The sequence below is a fragment of the Hypanus sabinus genome, chromosome 1, assembly GCF_030144855.1.
Source record: "Hypanus sabinus isolate sHypSab1 chromosome 1, sHypSab1.hap1, whole genome shotgun sequence".
In the NCBI taxonomy this organism is placed as follows: Eukaryota; Metazoa; Chordata; class Chondrichthyes; order Myliobatiformes; family Dasyatidae; genus Hypanus; species Hypanus sabinus.
Genome location: NC_082706.1, coordinates 192,822,156 through 192,833,771, shown reverse-complemented (window position 1 = coordinate 192,833,771; position 11,616 = coordinate 192,822,156).

The following is an 11,616-nucleotide window of genomic DNA, read 5'->3' as shown; positions in this document are numbered from 1 at the left end:
GAGGGGCTACTGCAAAGGACTGAAAAAAGCTGCAGAGGATTGTAAATTTAGTCGGCTCCATATTGGGTACTGGCCTAGAAACTACTCAGGACATCTTCAAGAAGCAGTGTCTCAGAATGGCCGTGTCCATTATTAAGTACCTCCAGCACCCAGAGCATGTCCTTTTGTCACTGTTACCATCGGGAAGGAGGTACAGAAGCCTAAAGGCACACACTCAGCGATTCAGGAACAGCTTCTTCCCCTCTGCCATATGATTCCTAAATGGACATCGAACCTGTGAACACTACCTCATTTTTTTACTATATATTATTCTGTTTTTTGCATGATATTTAATCTATTCAATATACATTTACTATTATTAATTTACTTATTTATTATTACTATTATTATTTTATTTATTTTTTTCTTGTATATTATGTATTGTATTGTACGGCAGCTGCTAAGTTAACAAACTTCACAACACATGCCAATAATATAAACGTGATTTTGATTCCTTTGGCAGATCCTTTCTGATACTTTAAAAATCCTCCTAAGAGCAAAGTGTTCCCCTACACAAACTTCTGTCACCTGCCCTGTCTCACTGGGACCTCTATGTACTGACTAAGGAAACTTTCTTGAACACAATTGACAAACTCTATCCCATCTAGTCCTTTTACAGTATGGGAATCCCAGGCAGTATGTGGAATATTAACATTACTTATTATAAAACCTTATTTTTCTTGCAACAGTCTGTGATCTCTCCACAAATTTGTTCTTCTAAATCCCTTGGACTTTTGGGGTCTATAATATCACCCCATTAACGTGGCCATAGTTTTCTTATTCCTCAGTTCCACCCAAAAAGCCTCAATGGACAAGTTCTCCAGTCTGTCCTGACTGAGCACTGCTGTGACATTTTCTCTCCCTCTGTATCACATCTACAACAACAGAACCCTGGAATATTGAAATGCTAGTCCTGCCCCTCCTGCAACCAGCTTTTTTCCCCTTTTTTATTCTTATCATAGGTGCTTCCACACAGCAGAATAATAACTCCAGAATATTTATGTGAGAGCAGCTTAATCTGTGACCTAAATGTCCTCCAGAAATGCTGCTCCGATGTCAGGAATTCTCATTGTCTGTGGATTCATATTTGACAGCTAAATTATCTTCACAATTTCAGACTGGTATCTTCACACAAATTTAGTATTGATCAGTATTATTTTCTACTATGCTTTTAGATCATTAAATTTATCACAAATTAAATATTACAGCATTGGTTTCAGTTTCTGCTCCTCTGACTTTTTCTAAAACAAAACTTAAAGCTAATATTAGCAACTTTCTGTGAATAAAATATTTTGTCACCACAAAAAAATATTGGTGGCAATTATTGTTACTAACTCAACAGTTTAACTCCATTGGGTAAAATGTTTTCCTAATCACTTCAAATCCTCTCTAATACTTGAGGAGAAGTGATCCTTCCTTCAGCCCTTAACCTGTCCCTCTCACCTATCATCTTCTAGCTATCCCTCCACCTTTTTATCCTGGCATTTTCCCCTTTCCTTTCCATTCTTGAAGAAGAGTCTCAGTCTGAAATGGTGATTGTTTGTTCATTTCCGTAGATGCTACCGGACCTGCTGAGTTCCTCCAGCACTTTCTGTGCATTACTCTATAGTGTAACTGTTTTGACTTTGCCCTGGGCTCAAATTAGGCATGGATCATTATTGAGGAATAATAAATCACTGTAATGTGTTACATATTGCAGAATTTATATAGAATCCTATCATAATCTAAATAGAAATACCCTGGAGTTGGAGCATGAGGGAACTATGGGGAAAATTAACAAATTCTGGACAATAAAGGAGAAAATGTTCCTTTTCTGTATTTGTCAGGATATAGGGGTAATCCTGATATTGGATTAATATGCTAAGAATCCATACACTTTTACTTTAACATCAATTGCTATTTTACTGCTTTATATGAGTTATCTGTTTGATTAGACATGGAAATTTATGGTCATGTATTAGTAAATTTCACTCCCATTTCTTTAGCTCCCTATTTCCTTTGCAAATGCTCAATGGATATTTCAGTGGACAGTACTGTGACAAAGTCTTAGGTCCCCAAACCTTTTATATGATGGGGTGGCCTCCACAGAGCCCTGATCTCGACATCATTGAGGCTGTCTGCGATTACCTGGAGCAACAGAAACAGGTGAGACAATCATGGTCTGCAGAAGAAATCAGACAAGTCCTCCAAGATGCTTTGAACAACCCACCATCCAATTTTCTTCTAAAAATGCCTGACAGTGTACCTAAGAGAATTGATGCAGTTTTAAAGGCAAAGAGTGATCACACCAAATATTGATTGGCTTTAGTTTTTTACTGTTTAGACACTTTTCATTTCATATTTTATGAAAGCATCTTTGCTCCACTTGGGCTTATTTTTGTTTTTCCACTGCCAAGATTCAAGAATAAGATTGTCGTTCTTCAGTACAGGAGTGTAAAGGATAACAAAATGATTGTTACTCCAGGTCTAATGCAGTATTAAAAAAACAATCAACATAAAAACATAATAAATATAAATAATCTTATCAAACATAATGTACAAGTAACAGTCTGAGTCTGGCCATATATACATAAGATTAGCTCATGTACATAGATTAATTGTATGCAGATAAAGTGATGCTGTGTGCAGGAATAAGGTGACTCTAAAAGGAAATGATAAAGTGACAAAGTGGCTCTTGACAAGAGGAACTCTTTAGGCAGGGCTCTCTAGTAGGGCATATGAAAATACCGTAGGACAGTGACTGTGTCCATGGAGGTGCCCGGTGTAAGCATAAAGTGGCAGTGCATGGGGGAATGAAGGTGCTGAAGGGCTGGGAAGAGACCTTGCGGTGAAGTGCATAACGATTAGCGAAGTCTGCATAATGTTTCCAGTACAGCACTTCCTGTCTCCTGAAAAGCAAACACTTGTGATAATTTTGATCTCATGAACTTTTAAGAGACTTTTGGATAGGTACATAGAGCTTAGAAAAATAGAGGGCTATGGGTAATCCTAGTAATTTCTAAGGTAGGGGCATGTTGGGCACAGCTTTGTGGGCCAAAGGCTCTGTAAAGTGCTGTAGGTTTTCTATGTTTCTAAACTCTTGAGCTTACTTCCATTTACAGGTGTCCTCCACTTTACAAGTGTTCGCTTTATGCCACTTCGCTTTTACAAAAGACCTACATTAGTAACCTGTTTTAGTATTACAAAGAGGATTTTCACTTTTATGAAAATTTTTCTCATATAAATTAATGGTTCTTTGCTTTATGCCATTTCAGCTTAAGAAAGGTTTCATAGAAATGCTCTACCTTTGTAAAGTGGGGGGGGGGGAAGGAACACCTATATTTTTATTTGCACATCTTAGGATCCTACAGTTTAGGAGGAATCCGTTACACAATATCATCTTATTCCTTTTTTAATTAATTATTCCCACATGAATATCACTCATTAAATTTATGCTTCCTTCTTTAAGATACCCTTTAAAATATATCACCTTGATGATATTTTTGATCCTTTCCACTAATGTGGATCAATGTGCAGAGACAGAAAAATAAAGAGGTCATGTAAACAATAAAAGTAAGCAAATAGCATTTAGAACAAAAATGAGTCAATAAGCACAAAGCCCAGAACAGGCAGAGCTGAGGAGATGTCATAGAGTCTTCAGACACGGAGCCTGGAGCAGCAGCACTGCCTGGTAATTTTCATGTGATATCCATTTATACTCAATTGTTGAAGTGACTCTGTATTACAGTCACTTGCAGAAGAAGTGTTCTATAAAAACTCTGGAGCATTTATGTATTAAATATATAATCAATTGATATTTAGCATTATGATCCTTGATTTGGAAGAAAATCCAACTATATATATGACATTGCCTGTCTTTCATTAGATCTGCAATAATTCCAACTCTACTCCAACCAAGTTGTTCTGTAACCCTGCGCTGATAATAGTCCCTCCTGTTGTGGTTTACCTTGTGGTTTCATGGTTCAACTCATTCTCTGTTCATGGCACTGAATTGTTTTCAATTCTCTACAAAGTGCTGTGCTTTCCTGTTTCCAAGGTTGACAAACCATTAGATCTTGACTGTTCCTCTGCTATGAAATCTACCTCCTGTTGGAATTTCTGTGGCTTTTTGGGAGGTGCCATTAGTAACATATTCCCCAAATGTTTGGAGATCAAATGTTATTATGTGCTACGGATGCTAGCACCACATTTGGTGGAAGTAAAGTTAGTGTCTTGCTGAAACTATCACAAATGTGAACACATTTAAAGATTCAAACACAGGACACAAAGCTTATAATAATAAGCCAACTGTGTCAAATAAGTATCAGCATTCTTGTAAATCTTGTGAAAGGAACAATATAAAATTATTCTTTTTCTAACTTAAGTCAGCATTTGTCTTGAAACAATGTAACAAAGGTGATTTCCACTCCTGCTCCTAATACTAAGTGCTGTACATAAATTAGTCATCCCTATTTGCTCTTTAGAATAATTAACCACTGAAATCAACTAGATGATAAAAGTTTTAGTGCTCAGAAATGTAACTCTAAGCTACTTCAATTTGCTAAGGGACTATTTCAAATTATATTTCACATTGAACTATGCATAGGGGATTACAGTACTTCTAAACAAATCTAAAAACTTGCAATCAGCATTTAAAATCTTGCAGCACACAAAATGCTGGAAGAACTTGGCAGGCCAGGAAGCATCTGTGCAGTGGAATAAACAAGGACCTTTCATTAGGATTGGAATGGAAGGGGAGGGGAAAAAAATCAGAATAAGAAGGTGTGGGAGAGGGGAAGGAGTACAAGCTGGCAGGTGACAGGTGAAGCCCGGTGAGGGGGAAGTTGGGTGGGTGGGGGAGGGAGGATGAAGAGATAATTTCCTAGCTTCCCCTCCGCCTTCTCTTTCGCCCGTGGTCCACTCTCCTTTTACATCAGATTCCTCCTTCTCTTCACTCTTCTACGAATCACCTCCCAGCTTCTCACTTTATTCCTTCATCTACCCACCTTCTCCTTCATCTGGCTTCACCTATCACCTGCCAGCTTGTACTCCTTCCCCTCCCCCTATCTTCTTAAGCTGGCTTCTTCCCCCTTCCTTTCCAGTCTTGATGAAGTGGTCTTGGCCTGAAACACTGACTGTTTATTCTCCTCCATAGATGCTGTCTGACCTATTGTGTCCCTCCAGCATTTTGTGTTACTCTGGAATTCTAGAATAAAATCTTGAAAAAAGCTAGAAGAAAGAATAATTAAGGATTTTGAGGTCTGGAGAATTATATACTAACATTGTTGCCCTTGCTTTAAACTAATTAGGTGAAGGGAGAAGGAGTTCAAATGAAGGGAAGTTTAACAAATCAGAAACAAATGGGAGAACAGTGATGCAGGATAGTGACGGGGTGAATGAAAATCAAAGTGTAACCTTCAGGGGCAGAAAATATGAGCAAACTTATGCAGCAGTAATTGAATTTGAAGTAAGTAAAAATCATACAAAGTCACAGCTTAAGGCTCCTTATCTGTATGCAAGCAGAATTTGTATCAGGCAGATGATCTGCGACACAAACAGAAATAAATGAGCTGGATCTAATAGCTCCTACAAAGACATGGTTACAGGGTGACTACGACTGGGAACTCAATGTTATTCAATGTTCTAGAAGATTTGAAGAAAGGAGATTCGATGGTTTTGAAAAATAAGGGAGGTATCAAAGAGGCTGTGAGTAACCTACAACTGGAGGTTAGGGGTTAAAAGGAAGATGAAAAGGATGAAAAGTTTAAGGGAAACTTGAGGGGAAACTTCTTTACTCAAAGGGTTGTGAGAATGTGCAATGAGTTGCCAGCACAAGTGGTACATGCAAGCTCAATTTCAACATTTAAGTATAGCTTGGATAGGTAATAGTTGGTAGGGGTATGGAGGACTATGGTTCTGGTGCAGATCAATGGGAGTAGGCAGTTTAAATGGTTAGGCACAGACAAGATGGGCTGAAGGACCTGTACTTTTCTATGACTGTATGAATCTATGACTCTATGGTGAGATAGATGCAGTGGATAGTGATGGAAATTGGTCTGTTAGACCAATAAAAAAGAGTGGAAAAAATTGTAGTCGGATTAGTGTACAAGCCCCCACAGAGCCTTGTTATAACAAAGTGAGAAATGGGAAGTACTAGTAAAATGGGACCTACAATTATCACAGGTCATTTTATTGATTAGATTAATCAAACCAGCAAGAATACCACATGGTGTCGGGTGAACAAAGTCACTGGAGAGACATTGTTGGTAGATATGAAGTCGTCTTCTACTCAGCAAAATAAGACACAGCAGTTATCATATTGAGAGCCTTTTGGAGGAAGAAGCCTGTTTGGCCCAAGACGACTGACATTTTATATGCTAAAGATCAAAGGAAAATTCTATACTTACAAGGAGTCGACAATGCTTTTTTTGAACCACACATAGCTCTCATACCCCCTCCCCTTTCACACCCACTCTTCAGACAATATTAATCAACATTGTCAACATTATCTGGTCCTTGGTTGTCTGCAGCTGCATTTTATATTTAATCTACAGTCCATATTCAGATTTTCAGATTGGTGGCTGAGTTAGTTGCTGAAGTTCTATGCTATGTGTTCTAACCCCTAAAATGCCCTAACACCATGAAAGATGAATTGATGAAGAGTATCAGAGATTGCTTCTTAGGGAAATATGTAATTTAATACACCTGGAATTATATTTTAAACTAGGTCATATATAAAGACATAGAATTAATGAGAGAACATGAGGGGAAGCTTCTTCACTCAGAGGGTAGTGAGAGTGTGTAATGAGCTGCCAGCACAAGTAGTGCATGCAAGCTTGATTTCCACCTTTAAAAGAAGTTTGGATGGCAGGGGTATGGAGGGCTATTGTCCCAAGCAGGTCGATTTGAGTAGACAACTCGACTGGTTTGGCATAGGAAAGTTGGGCTCAAGGGCTGGTTTCTGTGCTGTAATTTTCTATGACTCTAGGACTCTACTTTTAGTTAAGAATTCTCTAGAAGATAGTAAACACAACAGGGTAGAACTTCAGATAGAGTTTGAACATAGAACATGAAACAGTACTGCAGTGAATAAGCCCTTCAGCCCACAATGTTTTGCTAACCTTTTAACCTACTACATGATCAACCTAACCCTTCTCTCCTACACAGTTCACAACAATCCCCACCCCCAAATGTGTTTTCCTTCTTTGTGCATATCAAAGATTTCCTTAAATTTTCCTAATGTATCAAACTCTGTCACCAACCCCAGAAGTATGTTCCAGAGACTGACCACTCTCTGTGTAAAATACCTACCTCAGACATCTCTCCTGAAGCTTCCTTCACTCAACTCAAAAGGGATATCCTTTGGAATTAGCCATTTTTGCCTTGGGAAAAAGGTGTTGGCGGTCCACTCCCTCTATTTCTGTTATAATCCTATACACTTCTATCAATTCAGTCTCTTTTTCCTTTGCCCTAAGGAGAAGAGCCCTAGCTTGCTCAATTTTTTTTCTCATCAGACATGTTCTGCAATCCAGGCAGCATCTATGAGGTGCCAATCAACGTAAGAAAAATTGAAGTCATCCATTTTGCACCTTTCCAAATTCTGCCTCCCAATCTGCCCCTCAGTCTCTTTGTTGGTAATGGTGGGGGGCGGTCTACAGCATACTTCAGATGGAATGGTTGCTCTCCTCCACCCACATAGAATCAGTAGACAACCCTGCCGTGATATCTTCCTCTCTGCAGCTGCGATAATGTCCCTGATCAGCAATGCCAATTCCCTATCTCCTTGACCTCCCTATCCAAGCCCCTTTTGAAACATTTAAACCCTAGAACATCCAATGGTCTTTTCTTTCCTTGTGACAACCAAGTCTCTGTAATGGCTATGGCATCATAGTTCTATGCACTAATGAATGTTTTAAGTTTATCACCCTTATTCTGGATACTTTTCATATTAGACAAAATTTCACCCATCCAACTAACTGCATTTATGTCCCACCATCTCTCTATTGTTCCTCATTTGGGAGGCCATTCATCTTAGTCTTTTAATATCTAATTTCCAGGAGCAAATTAAGAATGTACTTTGAAGTGGATCTTCCTTATCAATAGCCATAGGATTATCAATTTCAGAGGATATTATAAAAGGAGATATTTTAAAAGTATAGAAAATGTTTAAGACTACAAATAAGGTGAACATAAAATATAACCAAAATAAATTATATTGTAAATATGAAATAAGAATATAAGTTTAAGAACCATGAGAAAAAATAAACTTTAATCAAAGCATGATTAGGATTCGAATAACCAATATATTTTCAGACAAGTATATTGATTGCATAATAGATTAAAGGAAGTCAAAGACTGTTGGACCTGAACTGTGAATTATGTTACAAAAGATAATGTTGCTAAGGGCAGCACCTTGAAGAGGAAGACACAATCTTTCTAATGTCACAGTTATACTGCTGACACCAATTTATGTATTATGTTAATGCCTTCCATAAAATATACCTTTGTGAAAGTGTAGTCCCAATTCAAGTTTTGTAATTGTAAATTAGAAACATCCTGAATTTTCAACAAGTGGGGTTGTAAAGGTGATAATATTTAAATGAAAGCCTATCTTCTCATTGTGCAAATTAGTTCATTATCATTGAGTCTTGCATTTCTACAATGACTATCATGTCTCTTGGATGATTTAAAGTGCTAATTAGCTCATGAACAGTGGTTTTGAAGCAACACACACAAAATGCTGGAGGAACTCAACAAGCCAGGCAATATGTATGGAAAAGAGTAAACAATCGATGTTTCGGGCCGAGAAACTTCAGCAGTAGTTTTGAAGACTAGTTGCTGTTGTATTGCAGGAAGCACTGACGGATTGCATATAGCCATCTCTGAGCAACATTGTTTTTGACTGCGTTGGTATTGCTTCTATCATATAGGCCACTTCTAAAAGCACAGTGTATGGTATCGATCTGCTTATTTAAGGAAGGGCAGAGATGCATTAGAAGGAGTTTGGAGAAGATTCACTAAACTTATCATAGAGTCAAAGAGTCACATGGCATGGAAACAGGCCCTTTGGTCCAAATACCCGTATAATCTTATCTCTAATTTCTTAGAAGTTGTGAAGATTCGGCATGTCATCTAAAACCTCAAAAAAGTTCTACAGAAGTGCAGTGGGACCATACAGTCTGGTTGCATCATGGCCAGGCACGGAAACAGCAATGCCCTTGAATGGAAAAGCCTACAAATGTAATAGAGACAACCCGGTCCATCTCAGGGAAAACCCTCCCCACCATTGAGCACATCTACATGGAGTGCTGCAGCAAGAAGATAGCATCCACCATCAAGGACCCCTAACATCCAGACCATGCTCTCTTCTTGCTGCTGCCATCAGGAAGGAGGTATCCACATCTGCAGTTTCATGAAGTTATTACCTGTCAACCATCTGGCTCTTGAACCAAAGGGGATAACTTCACTCACTGCAACACTGAGCTGATCCCACAACATATGAACTCACTTTCAATAGACAATATAGACAGTAGGTGCAGGAGTAGGTCATTCAGCCTTTCTAGCCAGCACCACCATTCACTGTGATCATGGCTGATCATACACAATCAGTACCCCATTCCTGCCCTCTCCCCATATCCCTTTATCCCACTAAGAGCTCTATCTAACTCTCTCTTGAATGCATCCAGAGACTTGGCCTGCACTGCCTCCTGGGGCAGAGCATTCCACATATCCACCACTCTCTGGGTGAAAAAGTTTTTCTGCATCTCTGTTCTAAATGGCCTACTGCTTATTCTTAAACTGTGGCCTCAAGTTCTGGACTCACCCATCAGTGGGAACATGCTTCCTGCCTCCAGCGTGTCCAATCCCTTAATAATCTTATATGGTTCAATCAGATCCCCTCTCATCCTTCTAAATTCCAGTGTATACAAGCCCAGTCACTCCAGTCTTTCAACATATGACAGTCCCACCATTCCAGGAATTAACCTTGTGAACCTACGCTGCACTCCCTCAATAGCAAGAATGTCCTTCCTCAAATTTGGAGACCAAAACTGCACACAATACTCCAGGTGGGGTCTCACCAGGGCCCTGTACAGCTGCAGAAGGACCTCTTTACTCCTATACTCAATTCCTCTTGTTATAAAGACCAGCATGCCATTAGCTTTCTTCACTGCCTGCTGTACCTGCATGCTTGCTTTCATTGACTGATGTACAAGAACACCTAGATCTCGTTGTACTTCCCCTTTTCCTAACTTGACTCCATTTAGATAGTAATCTGCCTTCCTGTTCTTGCCACCAAAGTGGATAACCTCACATTTATCCACATTAAACTGCATCTGCCATACATTTGCCCACTCACCCAACCTGTCCAAGTCACCCTGCATTCTCATAACATCCTCCTGATATTTCACACTGCCACCCAGCTTTGTGTCATCAGCAAATTTGCTAAAGTTACTTTTAATCCCTTCATCTAAATCATTAATGTATATTGTAAACAGCTGCAGTCCCAGCACCGAACCTTACGGTACCCCAATGGTCACAGCCCGCCATTCCGAAAGGGACCCGTTAATCACTACTCTTTGTTTCCTGTCAGCCAGCCAATTTTCAATCCACGTCAGTACTCTGCCCCCAATACCATATGCCCTAATTTTGCCCACTAATCTCCTATGTGGGACTTTATCAAAAGCTTTCTGGAAGTCCAGGCACACTACATCCACTGGCTCTCCCTTGTCCATTTTCATAGTTACATCCTCAAAAAACTCCGGAAGACTAGTCAAGCATGATTTTCCCTTCATAAATCCATGCTGACTTGGACTGATCCTTCTACTGTTATCCAAATGTATCGTAATTTCCTCTTTTATAATTGACTCCAGCATCTTTCCCACCACTGAAGTCAGGCTAACCGGTCTATAATTCCCTGTTTTCTCTCTCCCTCCTTTCTTGAAAAGTGGGACAACATTAGCCACCCTCCAATCAGCAGGAACTGTTTCTGAATCTATAGAACATTGGAAAATGATTACCAATGCATCCACGATTTCTGGAGCCACCTCTTTAAGTACCCTGGGACGCAGACCATCAGGTCCCAAGGGACTTATCAGCCTTCAGACTTAACAGTCTATCCAACACTGATTCTTGACTAATGTAAATTTCCTTCAGTTCATCCGTTACCCTAGTTCCTTTGGCCACTATTACATCTGGGAGATTGTTTGTGTCTTCCCTTGTGAAGACAGATCCAAAGTACCTGTTCAACTCATTTGCCATTTCCTTGTTCCCCATAATAAATTCACCCATTTCTGTCTTCAATGGCCCAATTTTGGTCTTAACTATTTTTTTGCTATTCACATACCTAAAGAAGCTTTTGCTATCCTCCTTTATATTCTTGTCTAGTTTACCTTTGTACCTCATTTTTTCTTGGCGTATTGCCTTCACATCAAGGATTGTTCATCTCATGTTTTTGGTATTTATTGCTTATTTATCTATCTATCTATCTATCTAATTAATTAATTGTTTTCTTTTGAATTTGCTCATTTTCTTTTGCACATTGATTGTATGTCTGCATTGTTGTGTGTATTTGTTATTGTTTCTATTGTGTTTCTTTGT